Source organism: Lepus europaeus, chromosome X, assembly GCF_033115175.1.
Source record: "Lepus europaeus isolate LE1 chromosome X, mLepTim1.pri, whole genome shotgun sequence".
Taxonomy (NCBI): domain Eukaryota; kingdom Metazoa; phylum Chordata; class Mammalia; order Lagomorpha; family Leporidae; genus Lepus; species Lepus europaeus.
Window position 1 is genome coordinate 57,127,798 of NC_084850.1, and position 14,549 is coordinate 57,142,346.

The 14,549-nt window shown below is 54.1% G+C and overlaps 1 protein-coding gene across 15 annotated transcripts in view; it reads right to left on the reverse strand.

The window, feature by feature from the left end:
• Positions 1–14,549, reverse strand: part of LOC133753512 (uncharacterized) — a 212,508-nt gene that overhangs the window by 178,876 nt on the left and 19,083 nt on the right. For all 15 annotated transcript variants that reach the window (XR_009865069.1, XR_009865068.1, XM_062184180.1 and 12 more), the window contains exons 4-5: positions 4,867–4,966; positions 2,095–2,209 (exon numbers count right to left, since the gene is read on the reverse strand). The gene's annotated coding sequence lies outside the window, so the exon portion shown is untranslated. The remainder of the gene's footprint in view (positions 1–2,094; positions 2,210–4,866; positions 4,967–14,549) is intronic.

Here is a 14,549-nt window from a genome sequence, read left to right on the forward strand (position 1 = left end):
CGTTTCTAGGGTCTCGGCAAACCACACTGGGTCTCTAAGGATTCTGAGACCTCTAAAGGCACAGCCCTCCAAAGGACGCCCCTGTACGCTGACTTCCCTGCCATCCAGTCCCGCGCAGGCGCACAGCCAAACAACTGCTGAGATCTAGAAACTATTTCCTCTTGATGGCAGTATTGCACCACAAATGCCACTCGTCCTGCCCTCTGCACCTCCTCCCTCCTCCCTTCGCGCAGCAAAAAACGCCCAGCACTGTCCAGCAGGGACCCAACAGGGTTGTTCTGCCTGGCTGTGAGGGGAGGAGGAGCAGGAACTGCACTGCACTGGGTGCTGCACGGATCAAGTGCCCACCCAGCCTGGCCTCAGCACACTCCTCCTAGGCTGCCCTGGGGACAAGCGCTGTAGCACTGAGGGTCAGGGCACGCCCAGCTGCGGAGGACCCTATGCCTAGCTGAGCTGCCCCCTTACCATGGAGGCCATGTCAATCCTCCCATATTCCAACCCAGGGAGTCACAGGCTGGGAACCCAGCTGACTCAACACTAGATTCAGTGGGACCTTCTGACTGGGCTGTGCACTGCCAGCTAGCCCAGGAGGTGCAGGGCTGTCAGACATGCTGACAGTCCCTGAGGCCACACTGACGTGATGTCGCAGGGAAGTACACAGGGCAGGCTCACAGAGATGCTGGGAAGGAGCAGAGTGAAGTTACGGCTATCCCAGGACCACAGGCCCCAGCACCGCCGCCTCTCACAGGGTCCTGCCAAGGTCTGCAGACAAGGAGGGGCCCACACTCAGGCCAGACAGGAACAAGGAACACACTGAAGACACACAGACTCACAAATACATACAGGCAGGACAAGGTGAGAGGCATTAGTGTGCAATGCTAAGGGAGACCATTTTCAGTGGAAGGAATCCCTATGCACAGTAGCATTTCCAAGTTGGTTATGGGAGAAAGAAATAGAAAACCATGCATACATACATATGTACATACAGGCATACCTTAACAAATACATGAGAAAGCATGTGCGTACACATGGATGAAAGAACGAGCGAACCAATCAGTGAATAGAGAAAGCGGGAACAACACCCAATGCAGTCCAGTGGAGAACCAGAATGGCTGCTGCCCAGCCTAGCTGCTCTGGCTGGCTCTGCCAGAAGTACTGGGTGCTCCAAGGTCACTGCACATGTGCACCGTGGCCTCTACACCCTTCTCTAGGGCTGGAAGAGGCTCTGCTTGCTAAGGCTGTGGATTGCCACACCAGAAATGGATTACACCTACACCTACCAAGTTGTACCACTGCCACAAGAGGCAAGGTCTGCCCTCAGGAAATCCAGACAAGGTACCCAATGCCTGGGACCCAGACCACCTGGGAAAGGTCAAAGCAGACCTTTCACTGCACTCTGCAAGGCCAGCCTGACCACGAGGCCCATGGTGGCCACACATTCTGACCGTGTAATGGACAGACAGGGTAAAAGAGAGGTAGGTAAGTACAGGGACAGAGAGGTACTTGCAAGGAGCAGAGAGTAAGGTGTAACCGGCATCCCAGGACCACAGGCCTTAGGGCCTGTCTACTCTCACAAGCCCCCGCCCCCCAAGGAAGGCCAACATGAAGGTCCAACACTGAGCCAAGTCAGGAGGGAAGCCAGGTATCATACCACAGTGATTCTCCTTTTTCCTGACCAAGGTCAGCTGAGAACTCCTAGATGTTAGCAGAGCAATCACACACCAGTGATACCTCCTGAATGAGGAGGAACCCGTATCCACCAGTGATCTCTGAGGCAGATGTGAGGACAGAAAAGGAAGGGGAGTAGCACACAGATGCACTCATGATCAATTAACTTCAGAGGTGACAACATGTCTGCACATGCAAGTGGAATGAATTAGTGTAGGCCATAGGAATGAATGGGGGCACAGCCACACCTGCATTGGAGCTACCTGGAAGGTAAAGCACACCAAGGTCCTGGACAAGGTGACCTCCATGTGTGCAGCCACTCTCACCTCCTCCACACCATGCAGCCCCAGCCTGGGGCACTCTAAAGACAGTGACCACCTAGGACCACGGTGGTGGGGCTGGGCTTCATCCTCTCTGTCCTCCCACCTGATGTGGCCTTCGTGCTGCTCCCGCAATGTCCAGCTTCCTATCCAGGCCTGCTCCTGTGTCCTTGAGCTAGATGAGATGCTGTCTTGGAGTCACCCATCTTCTCTGGGATGAGCTGCAAAAGGACAAGAGAGGGGAACAGAGGAAATAATACAGGAAATGCTGGAATGCATCCTTCCTGCAGAAGACCAGGTCTTTATAAATTCCTCCAGTGTGCCCACAAACCTGGTGAATGCATGACATTACGCTAGGAACTAAAATGAATAGGAAAGATGACATATGAAGAGAAATGCATACAAAGCGTGTTGTTTTATAAACTACCAAGAAAGCAAGGAAAAGGGGAAATCCGTCCCCCCAGGGTCCTCCCCTGCCCCCCACAATACAGCACATACTGCTTGAAAGGCTAAGTGCACTTGGGGCCATTCTTTTTTAATTTCATACACAAAAGGTAGAAACAGTGAAGAATGTGGCAGGCAGTGTATCTGGAGCAACACAGCCATCAAGCAGAAGCATCTGAAGTGTGGCCTGCACGCTGTATGACTAGACCTCTAGTTCAGTGTTTCATAGGTGAATGGTGTTTTGGAGGCACTCAGAGGTTCCTGAGGCTGCCCATGGCCACTCTAGAGGTACAGCCTCAGCAACTTTGTATTTGTCTTCCTGATAAAGCAGACGCAGAGCCCTAATGTTATCAAAATAAACCAACCAGTAAGAGTTACAGGTCCATATCTGAGCAATTTGTGTGTACTTTACTCCCATGTCTTTTTGAAACCAATGGAAACAGACTTGCAAACAGGTTATACCTGGGTCCCCAGGGCAGCCAACAGGAGGTGGTTTTGGTGGGCACTCCTCAGTAGCCTGAGCCCTCCGCCAAGGCTCACCTGTTCCCTCTCTTTCAAAGCCAGACCCACACAGGCACACAGCTAGAAAGGCAGGTGGAATCTGCCAACAACTTCCTCTTGATGACAGTACTGCACTGCAGATGCCACCTGCCCTGTCCCTGTGGGTGCTCCCTCCACCCTTCATTCAGCAAAAAACACCCAGCACAGTCCAGCAGGTGACCAGCATGGCAGCTGCCCAGCAGGGCGGCTCCACCTGGCTCTGAGTGGACTAGGAGGAGCTATTGCACAGCCCTGGGTGCTACACCATCCCTGTAGGTGCACAGCTTGGTCTCCAGGACAGCCAAGAGGAGGTGGTGGTGGAGGGCACTCCTCGGTGGCCAACATATACTGCAATTTAGAATTGAAGCTTCTGGTGGGTATTTGTCTTCCTGATAAAGCAGACGCAGAGCCCTGATTTTATCAGAATAAACCAACCAGTAAGAGTTACAGGTCCATACCTGAGTAATTTATGTGTACTTTCATATTTTTTTTTTAAGGATTTATTTATTTGAAAAGCAGAGTTACAGAGACGCAGAGGTAGAGATCCTCCATCCGCTGGCTCACTCCCCAGATGGACCCAATGGCTGGAGCTGTGCCGATCTGAAGCCAGGAGCTTCTTCTGGGTCTCCCACGTGGATGCAGAGGCCCAAGGACTTGGGCCATCTTCTATTGCTTTTCCAGACCATAGCAGAGAGCTGGATGGAAGTAGAGCAGCTGGGACTCGAACTGGTGCCCATATGGGATGCTGGCACTGCAGGCAGTGGATTTACCCGCTACACCACAGCACTGCCCCCCACCATGTCTTTCAAAAGAAGTGTGGGTACTCAGGGGTAAGATCCATCCCTGTTCATTGCCTCTGCAGGCTCCTCCCACACTGCAAGGGATCCCATTCCCCTATTAGGGACCCTGTGCACCCAGCTGTGACTCCAAGGAGCACTGGCGTCAGCACTCCGGTTCTATGCTCCTGCTGGGGCTGGGACCTCATGGGAGTTCATAGAGAGTCTGAGTCTAACTTCTGTGCCCGAGGAACACAGGAATGAAAATGGATTAGCTTCCCCCTCTGTCACAGCAGGTTTTGAAACTGGCGAAGCTCTGTGGTGTTTTAGGAGGTGGTATCCTGCTGAAGAAATCCTTTCAGAGGGGTCCTGGTTCACAGCCCAGTGGCCCAGCAGAACCCAGTGAAATGCCTCGGAAGTCTGCACTCACTCAGGTTGGCTGAGCAGACTTCCACTAGCTCCGCCCAGAAATGGCCGCCACCACCAGAATTATCTCTATGGGGCTGCGCCGTAGCCGCAACGCACCCTGGAACTCAGCCCCCGGCCCTTCTGTGTTCGGGGCCTCCACAGCCCACAAAACACAGAGGCCTGAGCTGTCAAGGACCTCCAAGGGCTTTCAGCTCTCCCTGGTCAGGCCCTGTGACTCATCTGCACCCTCATTTTCCCCAATAAGCCAGTCCTGCACAGGCGCACATCCCCCGTGGCCAGCAGAATCCGCAAACGAGTTCCTCTTGATGGCAGTATTGCACCGCAATGCCACCTGTCCTGCCTCCATAGGTCCTCCCTCCGCCCTTCCCACAGCAAAAAAAACCCTCAGTGCTATCCAGCAGGTACCCAACAAGCTGCTACCCAGCAAGGTGGCTCCCCTTGGCTCTGAGGGGAACAGGAGGAACTACTGCCCCTGGGTAACCAACAGATGCTTCTCAGGGCAATCTGTGTCTTGACACAAGTGGATGGAGAAGTTTCTGACTATTCCCTAGTAGCTGGTATGCTTTATCCTGGATCCCCTTCATGAAATTCAGAATGTTAACAGCAAAGCAAATCCCTGACAACTCCCTATAAAGCTTTGGCAGTACAGGAAAAGGATCCCATTCAGTGAGGGAGGGTGCCCAGTATACCTGCTGGTGCTGTTGCAGGCCATGCCCCTCCTGACTGTGCATCTGCTGCCATGAGGCCCGGGGTCCTCAAAAGATGTGGCAAGGAGACTGAGCAGATCACCTGTGGGGTCGGAGGAAGGAAAACACGCCAGTCCTCATTACTGTCCTCCCAACCCTCTTTCCCTCTGCAAGTCCCTGTGGACCTTCACCAGGCACCTGCTAAGTCACAGGGAACCTTCCAGAGCACTCAGCCTAGACAGCGAGACTCCCTGCCTTACTCCTACAAAGGAGGAAAATGCCCACACCTTGATGGCAGTACTTCACCACAAGTGCCACCTGCCCCGACACCGTAGGTCCTCCCTCCACCCTTCGTGCAGGAAAAAACGCCCAGCGCTGTCCTGCAGGGACCCAGCATGGCTGCTACCCAGCATGGTTCCTCCCGCTGGCTCTGAGGGCAACAGGGGGAGCTACCTCACAGCACCGGGTGCTGCACCATCCCTGTGCCTGCTCAGCCTGGTCGCCAGAACAGCTACCACGTGGAGGCCATACTGGAGGGGCACCCCTCATCCGCCAATATACACTGCAACTTATAACTGAAGCTTATGGTGGGTATTTGGCCTCGAGAAAAAGCAGATGCAGAAGTCATGACTGGAATAAACCAAAACCAGCAGGAGTTTCAGGTCTATATCTGGGCAATTTCCATGTACTTCATGTCTACTCCTCTCAAAGAAACTGCAGGTTTTTCCACAGGGGTGATCCATCCATCTTCACTGCCTCTGCAGGCTCCGCCCACACTGTAATGGATCCTAAACAACCTGGTAGGGCCCCTTAAAACCCGGCTGCTTCTGCTAAGGATCACTGGTGTCAGGACTCTGGTTCTATGCTCCTGCTGGGAATGGGGACCTCAAGGGAGTTCACAAGGGGGGCTTGAGTTTAACTTCTGGGCCCCAGGAACAAAGGAACAAAAACAGTCTTTCCTTCTCTTCAATAGCAGATTGAAACTAGAAAATCTCTGTGGACTTAGGATGCACACACAAAGCTGAAGGAGTCTTTTTGGGTCCAAGCTCCCTAACCATGGACTCAGAACTCAAGAGTTGGAACAGGAGGCAAAAGGCACATTTGTGTCGTCCTGAGCAGACTTCCACTAGCCTCTCCCAGACATGGCTGCCACCAGGCTCTAGAGCTCTGCTTGGCTGTGCCACAGCCACCACACACCCTGGAGCTCAGACCTCTGACCCTGCCCATGTCCAGGCCCTCCACAGCCCACAGACACGGGGGGGGGGGGGGGGGGCAGAGATGGCCTGGGTCTCCAAGGGCTCTGAGTCCTCCCAGAGGGCAATCCCAGGACTAGGTGCCTGCACTTTCACTTCACTGTCAAACCAGTCCCAGGCAGGCACACCCACAGCCTGAAGAGCTATCAGGGTCTGCAAATGACTTCCTCTTGATGGCAGTACTGCACTGCAAATGCCATCTGCTCTATGATGGGGGGGGTCCTCTCCTTTTCTTGCAGCAAAAAAGCCCAGTGCTGTGCAGCAGGGACCCAGCATGGCTGCTCCAACTGGCTCTGAGGGTATCAATAGGAGCTACCGTATAAGCTGTGAGTGCTGCACCATCTGCCTGCCCACTTAGCCTGGCCTCAGCACCCTGCTCTTGGGATGTCCTCAAGACCAGCGCACAAGGGAAGCTCCTCAGGGCACCCTCAGCTGGGATCAGGCGCATGCTTAGCTAGGCCCACCTTCTGTAAAACACGTGGCTTCAGCCATCAGGAACCAGTACAGGTCTCTACAGGCTGAGACTCTAGCTCACTTTGACTAAAAAGGGTGACAAGGACCAAGCTTTAGGTAACAGGATGTTGCAGGCAGGTTGAACTCTCGCGATGACCTTTGAGGAGACAAAGGAAAACATGCCAGTTCCTATGAGTGCTCATGCAACCCACTTTCCGTGTGCAAGCCTTGCAAACACCTTCACAACAGAGCACCTAAAACCAAGCGAAGATTCTACAAACTCAGCTTAGAGAGCGAGGCTGCCCATTTTACGCCTGAGACAAGAAGGAGGAAGATGGCCATAGCTCCTCTTCAGGGCTCCAGGACAGAGGCAACCCTAGGCCCCGCCCAGACATGGCCGCCACCAGGCTACTGAGCTCTGGTTTGCGGGTCTGTAGCTGACAGGCACCCTGGAGCTGGCCCCCTGAACTCTGCGTATATCTGGCCACCACAGCCTTGATAGCATGCGGACCAATTTCCTACTAGGCCTCCAAGGGCTATGAAAACTTCCTGGGTACAGCCCGGGACTCCCCTGCACTCCCACTCCCCTGCCAAGCCAGTTTCAAGCAGTTGCACAGCTGGAAGGGCTGGCGGCATCAGCAAATGACCTCCTCTTCTTGGTGGTAGTATTGCACCACAAATAGCACCTACCCTGCCCACCACGTTCACAAAACCCTGTGGCACAGCGCATGCCAATAAATTGCACAGGAAGCAAATGGAAGCCTTGGGACACTGAAGCGCTGGCTGAGCAGGCTGCCACTAGCCCCGCCCAGAAATGGCTGCCACCAAGCTAGTGAGCTCTGTCTGCTGGGCCAAAGCCTCCAGGGAACCTGGAACTCAGCACCCTGTCCCTACGTGCGATTGGGTCCTTCAAAGCCCACTTGACAAATGGGTAGAACTGGCCCCGATCTCCAAGAGCTTGGAGCTGCACCCTGGGGACTACCTTCACTCACTTGCCAAGCCCCAAATGCATAGGCACTCAGCTGGGAGGGCTGGAGGGATCTGAAAACAACTTCCACTTGATGGCAGTATTGCACCACAAATGCCACCTGCCCTGTCTCCATTGTTCCTCCCTCCACCCTTCGGGAAGGAAAAAACATCCAGCGCTGTGTAGCGCAAATCCAACATGGCTGCTGCCCAGCATGGCTGCTAGGCCTGGCTCTGAGGGGAGCAGGGACATTACCACTGGGTGCCACAACTTCCTCATGCCACAGCAGCCTTCTAGATGGCCTTCCTGGGCTAAGCTAGGCACCAGGAATACTTACCTATTCATTAAGGAACCAACCCCCTGCTATGGAGGATGCCTATGCCTATAGGAGCCACCTCTTAGAACTGGAATTCCTTGCATTCTTCCATGATCCAACCCAGAGACTCACAGGCTCAAAACCCAACTGATTCAACATTAATCTCACTGGGACTTTTCACTGGGTTCTGCATGGTCCGCTTGCTCACGAGGTACAGGATGGTTAGACATTCTGAGTCACTACAGGCCACTTTAACATGATGTCTCAGGAACCCAGAGGGACTGGGAAGGAATATGGAGTGAGGAGGTTCAGCCATCCCAGGACCACAGGCCTCAGGACCTGCCTCCTCCCATATCCTGGCTGTTCACTTCCAATCCAGCTTGCTGCTAATGCACCTGGGAAAATAGCAGAAGCTGGGCTGAGTGTTTGGGCCGCTGCCCCCATGTGGGAGACCCAGATCAAGATTCTGTCTCCTGACTCCTATTGTCTGAGTCCTGACCAATGTGGCTACCTGGGGAGTGAACCATGAAATGGAAGATCTCTTGCTACCTCTCTGTAGCTCTCCCTATTAAAGAAACAAAACTTTTTTTCTTAATAAAAGGGGGGGGGGGGCGGTGCTATGCCATAGGGGATAAATGCCGTGTGCATTGCTGGCATCCCATGGGCTGCTGGTTTTAGTCCCCACTGCTGTTCTGATGAAACGCTCTGCTACGGCCTGAGAAAGCAGTAGAAGATGGCCCAAATCCTTGGGCCCCTGCATCCCCGCAGGAAACCCCGAGGAAACTCCTGGCTTCAAATCCGTGCAGCTCCAGCTGTTGCAACCATCTGGGGAGTGAACCAACAGATGGAAGCTTTCTCTCTCTTTGCCTCTCTGTAACTCTGCCTTTCAAATAAATAAATATTTAAAAATATGATAATCTAAGAATGCAAGTAGAAATGCACCAAGTCCTTTTGATGTTGTATAAGCAGGAAAATTCCCCAAGGACAGAAAAGTAGGTGAAAACAGATCCCTAGGGAACCCATTACATCAAACACTCCCCATAAGGCCTAGTGGATTTGGAGCCACTCTTTTGTGTTTCCATCCACAAAGGGTGGATTGAGAGGTGGGGAAGGACTGAGCAGGAGACATTTCTGGAGCAACAGGGTAACCAAATGGAGGCACTTGAACTGTGGCTTCCACTCCATCTGTGTAGACTCCCAGTGGAACGTTTCTGACGGGGGACAGGTGGGTTTGAGGCTATCCGGTTCCTCCGGCTGGTGCTGACACAGCCCACCGAGTGTTGCTTCACTAGCAGTGAAACAAAAGGATCCAGGGCAGCACAGGGAAGGGGCCTGGGTGTCCAGGCCTGCCAGGGTGAAGAGGCAGGGAGGGCAGTTCTCCGGGCTGCCGTGTTCTACAACCTAGGGCTGAAGCTTCTGAGGGGCACTTGGCCTCCTGGGAAAGCAGAGGCAGAATCCTGACTAAGGGCAACAGAGGAAAACCCGTAACCGTGCCCCGTCCGTTTCTCTCCAATCTCTGTGTACTTTACTCACAAGCCCCTCAGAGTCCAGGGACTCAGGGGGAGATCCATCCCTGTTCACCTCCTATACTGGCTCCTCCCACACCAGCAAGGGTCTCATCAGCTCACAACCCCCACCATCCAGGGCCTCTATAACACGGCTGCTTCTGCTCACTGCTGCTGTAGTCAGGACTCTGGATCCACGCTCCTGCTGGGACTGGGGCCGACCCGGAAGTCCACAGGGAGGCCGAGTGTAAGGAAGCCAGGAAGGAAAATGGAGCAGCACTGCCTCCACCAGAGGCCGCCTACCAAATAAGAGCTCTGTGGTTTTTTGACCCCGTGGCTTGTAGGGGAAGGGACAGGAGGCAAACTGTGCCCTGGCCCCTGCCAGGGACCCATTCAGGTCTCAGCTGAGCCGACTTCTGCAAGCCCCACCCATACATGTCTGCCACCAGGCTCCCAAGCTCTGGCCAGCTGTGCAACAGCTGCCACACACCCTGGAGCTCAGCCCCCTGGCCCTGTCTGCGTTCAGGGCCTACATAGCCCACAGGACTTGGGGTGCCAGCTGACCTGGGCCTCTAAGGGCTCTGAGCTCTCCCAGGGCACAGCCCCAGGACTCACCAGCACCCTCATTTCCCGGCCAAGGCAGTTCCGCGCAGGCGCACAGCTGCCAGCGCTAGCGGGATCTGCAAACATCTTCCTCTTGATGGCGGATTTGCACCATGGTTGCCACTTGCCCTGCCCCAACATGTTCTCCCTCCGCCCTTCCTGCAGCAAAAAACTCTACTGGAGAGCCAGTAGTGGCATAGCGGGTAAACTAGTGCTGGCGGGCGTCCCATATGGCCACCAGTTCGAGTCCCAGGTGCTCCACTTCAGATCTAGCTCTCTGCTATAGCTTTGGAAAGCAGTGGAAGATGGCCTGTACCCTGTACCCATATGGGACACCCGGAGAAAGCTCCTGGCTCCTGGTTTCAGATCATTTCAGCTCAGCTCCGGCCATTGCACCCATCTGGGGAGTGAGCTAGTGCATGGAAGACCTCTCTGTCTCTGCCTTTCTATAACTCTGCCTTTCAATATAATAAATACATCTTTAAGAAAAAAAAAAAAACAAACAACTCTATTGGGTAGAAATTATGGCCGCTGCCCAGCATGGCCACTCTGCCTTACTGTGGAGAGCAGGATGAGTTACCACACAGCACTGGGTGCTGCACCATCACAGTGTCCACACAGCCTGGCCTCAATACACTCCTCCAGGGCTACAATCAGGACCACACTGAGAAAGGGAATCCCCTCAAGGCCCTTGCAGCCCTGGTAGGGCACCTGTGCCTAAGCAGCCACACCATCAACAACACACCTGGCTTTAACCCTTGGAGATTCAGGCAAGGGCCTCACAGGCTCAGGCGTAAGCCCACCCAAAACAGTCTGACTCAGATCTTGTCACTGGGTACTGTACAGCCAACTTGCCCAGAAAGTGCAGGGTGGCCAGATATGCTGCCTGAGTTACAGGCCACTTTGACATACTGTCTCAGGTAGGCATCCAGAGGTACTGGTACTATAGTACAGAGGTACTATAACGGGCAGGCATCCAGAGGTACTGTGAAGGAACAGAACGCGAGGACGTACAGCCATTCCAGGACAACAGGCCTCAGTATTTGGCTACTCTCACAGGATTTCTCCTAGCAGGGGTAGGGTACCTGAGCCTAGCTGGGCCACACTGTCTGTACCGCACTTGCCTTAAGTCCTGGGTACCCAGGCAAGGGCCCCACAGGCTCAGATTCAAGCCCACCTCCTACACTGCGACTCACACATTGTCACTGAGCCCTGTGACACCAGCTTGCCCAAGTGGTCCAGGCCTGGCGGATATTTGGGCTGAGTGAATTACAAGACAGGTTGCCATGAAGTCGCAGGCAGCCAGACATAAAGGACTAGAACCCTGAGGCAAAGGGAGGGACAGGAAACTTTGAAACTATAGCCATCCCTGTACCATAGGCCTCAGTACCTGTCTGCATCCACATGCCTCACTCCTGATCTGCCGACAATCAGCGCCCAGGCTAACGCCACTCAAGAGAGCAGGCAGTGCCACACCTGGCTGAGGGTCAAGGGCTTGAGAACGCCCACATGCTCGCTGAGGGACACATATCTGACTGCTAGCATGTTATTTAGGAGGAATCTCAGCAAGGAGAATGGTACACATATGCACGTGTGACTAAGAAGAGAATGAATGTGTGAATCTGTGAATGGGTGAACGGTGAGCATAGCTGCATTTGCATTTTGAGCTACTTGGAAAGTAAAGCAAATCCAATGTTCCTGGACAAGGTCGCTTCCATGTGTGCAGCCAATCTGGACTCCTCCAGACCATGCAGACACAACCTGGGACACTCCAAAGGGAGTAACGACCTTGGACTGAAGGAAATGAGCTAGGGTATCATCCCCCTCCATTTGATTAGGGCCCTGTAACCTCCTGCTGCCCCCACAGTGCCCTGCTTCCTATCCGGGCCGGTTCCCGTGTCCTGGAGCTGGATGAGATGGTGACTCGGGAAGTCACCTAGACCTCTCGCTGGGATGCGCTGCAAAGGGACAAAAGAGAGGAAGTGAGGAAATAAGAGAAAACCCTAGAACTCATTCTCCATGAAGTTAGGACCCAGGATCCCCAGGAAAGTACAACTCTGCCTAAGAAGACCACACCTTCCAAGGTCTGTATAAATTCCCCCAATGTGCCCAGAACTCTAGTGAGTGCAAGACCTGATGTGGGCCTAAAACGCACAAAATGACAACCTATGAAGCCAAGTGCAGAGATATATTGTTTTGTACGTGGAAACATTGCAAGGAGAGAAATCAGTTCCCTCAGGACCCCAATACAGCAAACACTGACTGTAAGGCCTAGGGGATTCAGGGCCATGTTTTGTACTTTCATGCACAAAAGGTGGAGGCAGAGGTGGGAGGGATGGAGCAGGAGGCATTTCAGGACTAACACGGTGATCAGGCTATCACGATATGCACAGGTGTTTTGTCCTTCTCTGTACACCTGGTAGGAGGTTTGTTTTTCGAGGGTGAACAGGAGGCACTCAGCGAGTCCTGTAAGCGGCCTGGTCTACCCCAGCAGGGGCCTCTTTGGTGAGTAGGAAACAGATGGTGGCAGAGTCCCATACCCACTGGACCTGGGTATCCAGGACAGCCAGGGTGGGGAGGCAGGGCAGTCCCCAGTGGCTACCTCATTCTGTAACTGAGAAGTAAGGCTTCTGCTGGATTGTGGCCTCCTGATACAGCAAGTGGAGAACTGATTTTAGGGAACAGAGCAGAGCCATTAAGAGTTTCAGGTCCATTTCTGTTCACTTTCTGTGTACTTCATGCGCACTCCCCTAAAGCGATTCGAGTACTCAGAGGAGAGATCCCTCCCTGCTCACTGCTTCTGCAGGCTCCTCCCACACTGCAGGGATCCCATTCCCCCAGTGGGGTCCCTGTAAACTCCTCTGCTTCTCCTAAGGAAACGTGGCCTCGGGGCCCAGGTTCTATGCTCCTGCTGGGACTGAGGACCTCACAGGAGTTCACGGTGAGGCCTGGAACAGAGGCACAAAAACGTACTAACTCCATTCTCTGCGACAAGCAGATTCTTAAACTAAGTTCCCTGGTCTTTTAGGACAGTTTCAAGGTTGAAGAAATCATTTCCGGTTCGGAGCTGACCTAACACAATGGCGCCAGGGAGCCTAGGGGATGGTGTGGGAGGGAAATGATGGCCAGATCTCTATCCTTGCCCCACTCAAGGCTTAGCTGAGGAGATTTCCACTAGCCCCGCCCAGACATGGCCGCCACCATCCACCTGAGCTCTACCCGGCTGGGCTGCAGCCGCCACTCACCCTGGAGCTCCCTCTGGCCCTGCCTGTGTCCCGGGCCTCCACAGCCCACAAGACTGGGGGGGGCTGGCCTGGGGCCTCCAAGGGCTCTGAGTTCTCTCCCAGACATGGCCCCAGAAACCACAGGTACCCTCACTTCCCTGCTAAGCCAGTCCGGCAGAAACCACAAACTTCCTCTTGATGGCGGTATTGCATGGCAAATGCCACTGCCCTGCCCCCAAGGGTCCTCCCTCCGCCCTTCCCTCAGCAAAAAAACGCTCAGAGCTGTCCAGAGGGTGCCCAGCATGGCCACTACCCAGCAGGGCGGCTCCCCCTGGCTCAGAAGGGAGCAAGCACAGCCACCACATGGGACTGGGTGCTGCACAACCTAGCCTCAGCTCGCTGCTCCTGGACTGCCCCCAGGACCAGTGCACAATAGAAGCTCCCGAGAGCACCTCCAGCAGGACACCTGTACCTAGCTGGGACACACCATCTGCACAGCATTTGGCTTCAGCCCTCGGGGATCCAGGACAGGTCTCCATAGGTTCAAACCCAAGCACATCCTCCAACAGTCTGATTCACTACTTTAACTGGCAATGCTAACAGGGGCCAAGCTTTAGGAAACAGGATCTGGGAGGCAGGTAGACCTGACTCGATGACCTTGGAGGAGACAAAAAATGGAAAATGCAAAAAAAGAAAAAAAATGTGACAGTTCCTATGTGTGCACATGCAACCCAATTTCCGTCTGCAAGCCTCCCTGCACATCTTCTTCCAGGGAACTATTAAAACAGCAAAGATTTCACACAAGTTTCAGGATAGAGGGGGAGGCTCCCCTATTTTACTCCTAAGAGGATGAGGAAATTGCCCACAGGTGCTATTCAGGGCACCAACGCTGAGGCACCCCTTAGCTCCACCCAGACATGGCTGCCACCAGAATACTGAGCTCTGGTTTGCTGGTCTGTAGCTGACAGGAACCTTGGAGATCGGCCCCCTGTCCCTGCCTGAATCTGGGCCCTTCACAGCACCTATGGCATGTGGTCCAACCTCCCACTGGGCCTCCAAGAACTCTGAGCCCTCCCTTGGGCCCTCACTCCCCTGCCATGATAGTCCCACCCTGGCGCACAGCCGCCAGGACTGGCGGGATCCGTGAATGACTTCCTCTTGATGGCAGTGTTGCACCACAAATGCTACCTGCACTTCTATGGCGATTCCTCCCTCCACCCTTCACGCAAGAAAAAACGCCCAGAGCTGTCCAGCGTATTTCCAGCATGGCCACTAAAGAGCTGGGCAGTTCCCCCTGGCTCTGAAAGGAACAGGAGGAGCTACTGCACAGCCCTGGGTGCAGCACCATCCCATGCCCACGAAGCC